We start from the raw sequence: 11,029 nt of genomic DNA on the forward strand, positions 1-11,029 counted from the left end.
CACATCCACATTCCTTCAAGAAAGAAAGACGCCGGGCTCGGTGACTCAGCCTATAATCCCGCACCTTTGGAGGCTGAGGTGAGTGGATTGCCTGAGCCCGTGGGTTCGAGAACTGCCTGGGCAACTTGGCGAGACCTCATCCTACAATAAATCAAAAATTAGCCGGGCATGGTAGCGTGCACCTGTAGTTCCAACTACTTGGAAGGCTGAGGCGGAAGGATCGCTGGATCCCAGCAGGTGGAGGCTGCGGTGGCCGCGAGTGTGCCACTGCACTCCAGTCTGCACTCCGACAGACTCCAACTCAAAAAAAAAAAGGAAAGAAAGAAGTGGCAGCCCTAGCCCTGTTGAGTTATCCTTGTCTTTTAGAAAAATATAAGCTTTTCTAAAAGCTTTACTCAGCAGCTTTCTGCTGAAATATCAATGGCCAGAACTGGTTCCCATGACCACTGCTAGACCAGTCACTAGCCAAAGAGAATGTGATGATCATGACTGGTTCTACTCAGTCACATTACATCACAGGTAGGCAATGGATAATATCTGACCCCATCCTTCCCTCCACCAAAAAAAGTCACCAGAACTGTCCCCATTGCACTACAGATACTAGAGTATCTCCAGGAGCTAGCTCTTATTAATTCCATGCCTGACTGATTCTTTGAGAGTAATGGCTAGCCAGTGGACGAGAGGATGAAGGATGGACAGCTGCCTTGTTGGTAGACTATGGGCCAGATGCAGTTTCAGACACATGACAGGTTTTGAAAAGGGAAGGTCCTGGTGTGCCTGCTGTTCTGCAAAGACATTTAGGAGCAGGAGAGTGCAGCCTTTAAAGGATGTGCCCTCCTCTCTGGTTTTATTAGTTCTTCTCATTTCTTTATCATTATGAAATAACTTCCTTCACTTATATGCATTCTTTTTGCATTGGATTTACTTTCTTTTTTTTTTTTTCAGTCAAGATCTTACTCTGTCACCAAGTATAGTGGCCTGATCACAGCTCACTGCAACCTCGACCTCCTGGGCTCAGGTGATACTTCCACCTCAGCCTCCTGAATAGCTGGGACCATAGATTTGTGCCACCACACCTGGCTAATTTTTTTTTATTTTTTTTTTTAGAGACAAGATCTCGCTGTATTGCCTAGGCTGGTCTCAAACTCCTGGGTACAAGTGATTCTCCTGCCTTAGCCTCCCAAAGTGCTAGAATTACAGGTGTGAGCCACTGTGCCCAGCTTGATTTACTTTTTAGAGGTTTTGTCTTGGAGGGCTGAACCAGTTTGGATTCAAACTCAGCTTTTGGAGGATTTTGTTTGGTCATCCATGTGCTTTTAGCTTCTTAAACTGAGCTGTGCCAGTCCTCAGATCTGCTTCTGCCGCATCCTGCCATCTGGTGTGGTCTCCCTTTTCCTCAGACAATGATCTTGCAGTTGTTACTTTCCTATCTCCCCACTGAGGTTGCTTTAGAAGCTGCCTTCCCTGCACATTTGTTCTTTCACATTTCTTCTGCAGGAGGCTGAGCTGGCAGGGCCCATATCATACAGACCAGACTCAGTGACACCTGCCCATGAGACGAGAGGATAAAGGGCAGGTAGATATCTCTGCTGGAAAGTCCATCCTTGGCTAACACCTGCGAGCCTTGTCTCTCATGTCATGTTTTGTTTTTCCCACAAGGTTAAAAGCTTCCTGAACCAAACACCACTCCTATATCCCTCGTATCCACACAGCACCTAATTACATGGTCTTGCACAGAGCAGGGGTTCTGTAAATCTTTATTAATAACCTCATCTTGGCCGGGTTCAGTGGCTCAGCCTGTAATTCCAGCACTTTGGGAGGCAGAGGCGAATAGATTGCCTGATTCCTTGGGTTTGAGACCAGCCCAGGCAACTTGGCGAGGCCTCATCTCTACAATAAATAAATTTTTAAAATTAGCCGGGCGTGGTAGTATGCACCTGTAGTTCCGGCTACTTGGAAGGCTGAGGCAGATGGATCGCCAGAGCCCAGCTGGGTCAACACCGGGGTGGCCATGAGCGAGCTGCTGCACTCCAGCCTGGGTGATGGAGTGAGACTCCAACTCAAAAAATAATAATAACCTTATCTTTTGTCACTTGGGCACCAACACAATAACTGAAATGTAAAAAGCACAGGGGAAAAAAAGATGCACCAACATGATTTCTATTAGATCTAACTGATCTCTGATCTTCTGCACGGCAAGATAACTTGGTACCACATATGTGGACAACTCCCAAGATGTGTGAACAACAGATGTAAGAAGAAAGAACAAGAAACAGTTCGAAGAAAGCACACCTTTAGCTCTGTGAGCAGGAATCACACCTTCAACTCTGTTTACTGGGTCCCCCCAGAGCACCTTGGCATTGCACATGTCTGCCCTCTCATCCCTCAGACACCCATTCCCGTTTAATTGCTGAGATATTCCAGAACAAGGTGGTTGAATTACTTGCCCAAGGTCAGGGAGTTGGTACATGGCAGATGTGGACCTTACACCTCTTCTCCTGGTCTGTCCCTAAGGGGACACAATTTAGGAGATGGAATCAGGAGAGGCTGCCCGTGGCTGGCTTTCACCGCGTAACAGTTGGGTTCCTCTCACTATATCACAGGTTAACACTGCATCTCTAGTCCTTCCCCACTGGCTCGTGCTATAAGGAAACCTAATTTTTACCTGGGAGACTAGAGTCTTCATCCATTCTGGTTGCTATAACAAAACATCATGAACTAGGTGGCTTATAAGCAACAGAAATTTATTGGGCTGGATCACGAGTCCAGGAGCCCAGGAAATTGAGACCAGCCTAGGCAACATAGTAAGACCCCATCTCTACAAAATTAAAAAAAAAAAAAAAAAAAGCCGAGTGGTGGTGGTGCATGCCTATAGTCCCAGCTACTTGGGAGGCTGAGGCAGAAGGAATGCCTGAGCCCAGGAGGTCAAGGCTGTGGTGAGCTGTGATCATGCCACTCCACTCTAGCCTGAGCGACAGAGTAAAACCCCAACTCGGAAAAAAAAAAAAAGAAAAGAAAAGAAAGAAAAAAAGAAAAAGAAATGTATGGCTCACAGTTCTAGAGACAGAGTGAGACCTGACTCAAAAAAAGAAAAAGAAAAAGAAATGTATTGCTCATAGTTCTGGATTCTGGGAAGTCCAAGATCAAGGTACCAGTGCATTTGGTGGTGTCTGGTGAGGGCCTGTTTCCTGATTCGTATTGGGTATCTCTTTTCTGTGTCCTTACATGGTAGAAGGTCGGAAGGAGCTCCCTTGGGCCTCTTTTATAATGGTACTAATTTCATTCACGATGACTCCACCCTCATGACCTGAGCACCTCCTAAAGGCTCCACCTCCTAATACCATCACACTGAGGATTAGGATTTCAACACATGGATCTGGGGGGAACACAAACTTTCAAGCCAGAGCAGCTAGCTTGGCCCCACCATACAGTCCAGGGGCCAACTTGGAACATATTGCTGTATTCTGGGAGCACTGGGCCTCCAGCTGGCTTTTCTCTCACCTTGTTTTTGTGCAGGAGTGGGGGGGGGGGTTCAGCTAGTTAGAGCCTTGGCAGTCACTATGGGCCTATAAGCTTTGGCTGCCAAGGAGGTTTTTTAAAATTGTTTTTTGAGTCAAAGTCTCACTCTGTCGCCCAGGCTGGGGTGCAGTGGCACGATCACAGCTCACCACATCCTCGACCTCCTGGATTCAGAGTGATCCTTTTGCCTCAGCCTCCCGAGTAGCTAGGACTACAGAAGTATACCACCACACCTGGCTAGTTTTTTTATTTTTGTAGAGGTGAGGTCTCACTATGTTGCCCAGGCTTCAAGGAGTTTTTAAAAGATGCCCCTGAATCTCCCATGCAGGAAGAGCCTCTGTACCCTGGACTGAGGATGGCTCTTCCCCCACTTTTTCTGCCGGCAGTTGCTGCAGTCCTTGGCTAGGTGGTTACATAAGCAGTACTCCCTGCCAGCTGTCACCAAGGCCACCTGAAAAATCAAGGCATACTGAAACCAGCAATGGCTTGCCAGAGGCTCACCAGGCTCACATGCTCATTATTCCTGGCCTCGGAACTTGGTTGGAGGCCTCTCATTACTACCAGCCCTGGACTTTTCCAAAGGAAAAACAACAACATTGTTCATTTGCTGCAAATTTCAAACCAGTTAAGATGCTGGAGAGGTGGCACAAACAGACCAGAAATAATGTTAATCTTGAAAGTCCCTTTGGTTCCTGATTTCTTCCTGAGGTCAGCATCACATCCTTGTTCCTGTCCCACCTCTTCCACCAACTGGCTGCTCCACCATGGACAAGTCGTTTGACTCCCTTTGGCCTCTATATCCTCATCTGCAAAATGAAGTGAGGCCATCACCAGAGTCCCCTCCATTCTGAAATGATCAATTCGTTCAGCTGTGGGTTGGCCTGGAACACTTCTTCCTCCCTCTGTCCATCAGATCCTGGCACAGGCCTGGGCCAAAAGCCAGTGGCCACACTGTTGTGTGGACAGGCCGGAGATCTTCCCTCACAGCATTTAGGATCATGATGTTTCTTGGAGCCAGAAGTATGTGACACCTAGATTCATTCTACAAGGTAAAGGGTGGCCAGAGGGGTTCCCATATCAAGTCCCCAAATTCTAGTAGGTCCTTTGCCTGGATCATCTCGCTTGTCGCGTCTCCACGAAAGGAGCAAACACAGTCTGAGTATTCTCAATCTGCAGGTGAGGGAAGACAGGCTAAGAGAAGTGAAATGACTTAGGACGCCATTGTCATAGATTGTAACAGCTGTGTCCTCTGCGCAACCCGGTTTAAAGAAGGGAAATAAAGTCTAGAGGGATGAGGGTTCACTCTGCATCACCCTACTTATTTGATGCTATGACTCACTCTTCCATGCCAGCACTTGCATGAGAGAGCCCCATTGGAAGGTGGCAGAGCTGCTTTCTACCCTCAAGTCTGACTGCAAGCCCCTTTTGGCCTTCTGGCCCATCCGTGTGCTCCACCTCACACAGAGAGAGTCAACATGGAGGAGGACAGCCAGTCCCTGCCTGGGAGGCGGCTGACAAGTGAGCTGTATCAAAAACTGAGTAACTCGGTGGCTCAGGGTTCAGAAAGAACCAAAGTGCAAGCCATTAAGAGAGGGGGTCAGCCTGAATCTTGGTTTCCCTCTCTGGCAGGCGGGGTAATAGCTATTGCAGGGTCTGGAAGAAGGGAGCAAGTCTATGTGAAATGTACAGTGCAGAGTTGGTCAGTAAACAACTGATATTCTCTCTGTGTTCCATGTGACCATCAGAATAAAGGCAGGTGCCTGTCCCTTCTTCACCAGCCCCCCAAGAATAAGATACAGTAACAGTACATGGAGGAAAAGTGAGACAGCCCCTCTCAAGTCCACTGGTAAACAGATATCACTCTGCGGTTGGCCTTGGAGCTGGAGCTGCTGGGAAGAGGGTCTGAGAATTGGGAGGAAATGTTCGTGGCTTCCAGACTCACATCTTCAAAGACGCATTATAAAGAGGATAGGGGCTGGGAACAGTGACTCACACCTATAATTCTAGCACTCTGGCCCAGAAGTTCGAGACCAGACTGGGCAACACAGTGAGGCCTCATCTCTAAAAATAAAATAAAATAAATTAGCTGGGTGTGGTGTTGCTTGCCTGTAGTCCCAGTTACTAGAGAGCACCTAAGCAAGGCTGCAGTGAACCATGAGCATGCCACTGCACTCTAATCTGGGCAGCAGAGTGAGACCCCAACTCAAAAAATAAAAGAATAAACAATGTGAGTAGGGGACAGGGGGACAAATGCAACTGTTCACCCTCAGGGCTACTACCATTTTTCAGTTTGAAACATGTTTCCTTCTCCAGCCTTGGATATTCTGAAGGTCTATGGTTACAAGCTCTCTCCTCCCATCTCAAGAGATTGGAAAGCCCAGTCTTTGGGCTGGAACCTTGTCAGTCACACAATACTTCAAGGCAGAGCTGTTAGCCTTTTCAGCAATCCAGTTGCATAATCATTTTTATTTTAATTTTTGAGTTGGCATCTTACTCTGTCGCCCAGGCTGGCATGCAGTGGCATGCTCACGGCCACTCTAGCCTTGACCTGCTGGGTTCAGGTGATCCTTCCACATCAGCCTTCCAAGTAGGAGGAACCACAGGCACGTACCACCACATCTGGCTAATTTATCTTAATTTATTGTAGAGATGAGTCTCGCCAAGTTGTGCAGGCTGGTTTCGAACCCCTGAACTAAGGCAATCCTCTCACCTCCACCTCCCAAAGTGCTGGGATTACAGGCGTGAGCCATCACACCCAGCCTGCATAATCATTTTTTAACCATAATTTTGAAACTGGAGTTAATAGTCAAGAGTCAAAAGATGTGTAATTAATCTAATAAGGTAATGCAAAAGAAACTTCTAGAAAAGGTTGGGTGAAAAGTGAGAAAAGCAAAAAGAAGACCCTGAGGAGAAGGATATTTCTTTAAAAGGATTAACAGAAGGGGTTAAGGTTGAGGCTTTTGGGGAGCAGCTGGCAGACAGAAATAAAACTCAGCTAACAAATAATTTAGATGAAAATTACTTGGTAGAGAGATTGGAAAGAATATCGTGTCAGAACAATAATGAACCATTTTCAATAAAAACTAGTTCCTGGAATAGATTGCTTCTCATATGTATTATATCAAAAGCTGTTTGGTAATTGAAGGCCAGCTGGTGAAGGTCTGGTGAAAAAAATCACAAAAAGAAAGACTTAAGGAAAGGACTTGGAGAAGATTCTCTGAGTCTGAAAGAACAGAGTCGGATTTGTATACTGAAATGCCCCAAAACAAGCGCTTCTGAGAAATGAAACCACTCACAAAAATGAGATGAGAAATCGGGCATAATGGAGTATCTTGGCGTAAGGAGAGGATGGTTGAAAGGAATAAAAAAAAAAAAAAAAATCAAATGGAGAAGAAAGACAGTCCGCAGGGTGAAACCACGCAAAGGGCTTTTGTCTGAGGTTTATGCATTGAATCGTGACTTGAGTGAGCTGATTCCCAGTGTATATTGCACTGCATTTGGCCTGAACAATGATTGCTGCCTTTTTTTTTTTCACTCACAAAAATCAAAGTATCGTGCAGCTTTTTCCACCTGCCTGGGGCTCTGGGTTATGAAAAGGATGAATCATGAGTAAGAATATAGCTTTGATGAAAAAGCCCCCAATCACACAAATACATGATCAGTTTAGCAAGACCCATGATGTTTGTCTGACGGAAACATGGCTATTTTTGGACTTCACGTAGCAGAAATATATCACAAGAATATTCATAGGTATTTGTGGCGCAGGTCTACTTTGAGCATCAATTCAGGATGCACTTAGGTTTTTGTATGTGTTCTTGCAGTAGCAGTTTGCTTCATAAGAAATCATTAGGTGGGTATTTTTTTTAGGAAAAAAAATCTTTAAAAGTAGCACTAGTAACACTAGAGCTTAAATAGTGCTTTCTACATGCCAGGCACTGTTCCGAGCCCCTGACATACATTGACTCCTGTAACACTTACAGCAGTCCTGTGATTTCATTTTGCAGTTGAAGAAACCGAGGCACGGGGAGCTTAAATAACTTGTCTGAGGTCACATAGCTGGAGAGAAGCACAGCCTAGATTCTATGTACCAAACCCCTATGTACCCACCTCCATATTTGGTAATTGTTCATATTTTTCCTACTTGCTTGGAGTTCATTTATAATCCATGAAAGAAAAAAGCACTACACAGAAATTTGCAGTGCCTGCTGTATTCCCACTTCCTGTTTCATCCCCTGTCCCTTGGATATAAGGTGTGTCCGCCAGTTGCTTTTTCGAATACGTTTGCATGTGTGTCTTGTATCTACGGACAATCTACAGTGTAAGATGTTATGCTTCAACATTTACATACGTAGTACTGTACTCTATATCCTTTGTGAAACTTGCTTTTTTCTCCACGTCCACAGTTATGATTCTGAGCTCCGCCTGTGCTGATATGTCTCGATCTCCATATCATCCAGTGCTGTAGCCACTGGCCACAGTTGGTTACTGAGCACTTGAAATGTGACTAATTTGAGTTGAAATGTACTATAAGTGTAAACACAACTGGATTTTAAAGGCAGTATGAAAACCAGTAAAACCAACCAAGGCAACATAGAAAGACCTCATCTCTACAAAAAAAATTAAAAAGTAACCAAGCATGGTGGCATGCACCTGTAGTCCCAGCTACTTGGGAGGCTGAGGCAGAAGGGTCACCTGAGCCCAGGAGGTTGAGGCTGTGGTGAGCCATGATGGTGCCACTGTACTCCAGCCTGGGCAACAGAGTGAGACCCTGAATGAAAAAAAACAAAACAGTAAAATACCTCATTAATAATTTCAATATTGATTACATGTTGAAATTACAATATTTTGGATATATGGAGTTAAATAAAATATATTACAATTAGCCTCATTATTTTTTTTCTTATTTTGTAATATGACTACTAGAAAACTGAAAATACCATGTGTGACCTACATGTATATTTTTTTTGGAGGCACTGATGTGGCTCATTCCTCTCAACTGCTGTCAGTTTGGGTTTTGTTTACTGGTGAAGAAGGAAGCCCTGAATATGAATAATAATAAGAATGAATGTTTACTGTGTACAGATGTTTATTCTAAGTGCTTTACAAATAGTAGCCCATTCAGTCCTCCCGTGGGGTTGCATGGCTGCACAAAGTGAGGTTAAGCAATTGTCCAAAGTCACTTCAGAGCTGGGATTGAAGTCAGGCAAGCCAGCTCCAAGGCCGGACTTTTAACCACTAACTCGACTGGACAGGGCCCTATGACGATTAGTGTAAATCCACCTAAGAAAGCCATGACCATATAACTTAGCTAGGTAAAGTCTCCCTTTCACCACAGTACATTCTCCTTACACATCAAGGGAGACGCTGCCTTTTTCTTTCTTTCTTTTTTATACTTTTAACAGAGTTGTGGTTATCAACAGACATACATTTGTTGTGGCAATTTCAGCTTTAATGAAACAGGCACAGGCAGTATTTTTCTGATATCCGCTCGCAACATGATGAAGTCAGCTTTACTCTTTGCCACTAATTACATTAACTATTTTTAGGGCAAATTGTCAATGCACCATATTTGTTCATGCTTCCTATGTTTCCAATTTGTTTTCTTTAGCCATATCTATTTATACCTGAAGTGTTTTTAAAGAGATGTCCTCATTATTCTGCCAGCGATAAAGTTGGGGCTTATAATGAAGTTATAAAACACACTGGGAGGGAAAAGATGACGTGCAATTGCCATGGGGATGTTATTGATGAATATTGGATTGCTTTTCAAATCCTGAATAAATATCCACTTTAACATTTGAATCATAAAGTTACAAACCTCTTAGGAACCTCAGGTGTCCTTAGTGTCAGTTAAGACCATAGGGGGTTGGCCGGGCTCGGTGGCTCAGCCAGTAATCCCAGCACTTTGTGAGGCCGAGGTGAGTGGATTCCCTGAGCCCACAGGTTCGAGACCAGCCTGGGCAACCTTGTGAGATCTCATCTCTACAATAAATTCAAAATTGGCCGGGTGTGGTGGTATGCGCCTGTAGTTCCGGCTATTTGGAAGGCTGAAGTGGAAGGATCGCTGAAGCTCAGTAGGCAACACTGGGGTGGCCATGAGTGTGCCACTGCACTCCAGCCTGGGTGACAGAGTAAGCCTCCAACTCAACTCAAAAAAAAAAAAAAAAAAAAGACCATAGGCTTGGTGTCAGGCAAAATGTGTGATCCTGGGACCAGTAGCTTAACCATTGTAAGGCTTGGTTTCCCCATCCAGAAAATGGGAATCCTAACAACCACCTTCTAGAGCTTTCATGTGGATTAAATGAGATAGTGACTGTAACTCTGTTCCTTGTACACTTTTGTTCCATGGTAGTGTAGTAATTACTATTATTATTGCTATTATAATCATTCTTTCCCCAGATGACTCCAGGCGTGAGTAGTCTCTTCAAGCATGTCTGGTCCTACTCCAACAAGCTTTTTTCTCTCCCCTTCTCGACCAGGACTCTTGAACTCTTCCCTTGGGTGGAGAGGTCTATGGGTAAAAGGAAGAAAATCCTGCAGCCCCCTCCCCTCCCTTGTTCTGTCTCTGGGGCACCCTGGGCAGCTCTTGCTGAAGAGAGCTATGCTGAGGCCTGTTGCCAAAGCGCTTCCATGGCAGATTCTCAACACCCACTGCCCTTGATGGTTTTGCTCCCCGAGGATCTGCCTCTACATGCCCCTTCCATTGCACCTGAAAATGTCGGCATTGATACTTTCCTTGGGATCAGTCACCTTGCCTTTAAGTGCTCAAGTTCATCTTGCTACTTGAATGTGGACTTCCTTGTCTCTCTTTACTGCCCATGATGGTGGACTAAGGAAGGATGGGCTCTACCAGTTGACAGTTTTTCTAGTTCATGTTTTCTACTCACTAGCTAAGCTTAGGATGGGTGTTCCCATTGCCCTGAAACTTAGTACACAGTCCCCATATCATACTTGTTTTGAGAAGCGTAACCGTGAGTCCATCAGAAGTCCCCCCTCTTTGACCTAGGATCCTAGGGGGCCATATGACAATGAGAACTTTGGGAATCAGTCATGTGTGTTTAGCTAGCCCTGACCTAAGTACAACTTAAGAGGTGAGGAAACTGGGACCTGGGGGCTTAAGGCACTGGCCCAAAGGTATGAAAAGTACCTGGGCTTCGTCTTCTAGGATATGATATTTATTCCTGGAATGAATCCCCTCTACTTTGTATTGAAAGTGAAGACAGCTGGTGGGACTCGGTGGCTCAGCCTGTAATCCCAGCACTTTGGGAGTCCTAGGCGAGAGGATTGCCTGAGCCTCTGGGTTCGAGACCAGCCTGGACAAATTGGCAAGACCTTGTCTCTACAATAAAATAAAAAATAGCCGGGCGTGGTTGCGCGCGTCTGTAGTTCCAACTACTTGGAAGGTTGAGGTGGAAGGATCGCGGGAGCCCAGCTGGTCGACGCTGGGGTGGCCGTGAACCTGTGTGCCACTGCACTCCAACCTGGGCGACGGACAGTGTGAGACTCCAAC

The sequence above is a fragment of the Carlito syrichta genome, unplaced genomic scaffold (assembly GCF_000164805.1).
Source record: "Carlito syrichta isolate Samal-C Ts95f unplaced genomic scaffold, Tarsius_syrichta-2.0.1 Scaffold104847, whole genome shotgun sequence".
NCBI lineage: Eukaryota > Metazoa > Chordata > Mammalia > Primates > Tarsiidae > Carlito > Carlito syrichta.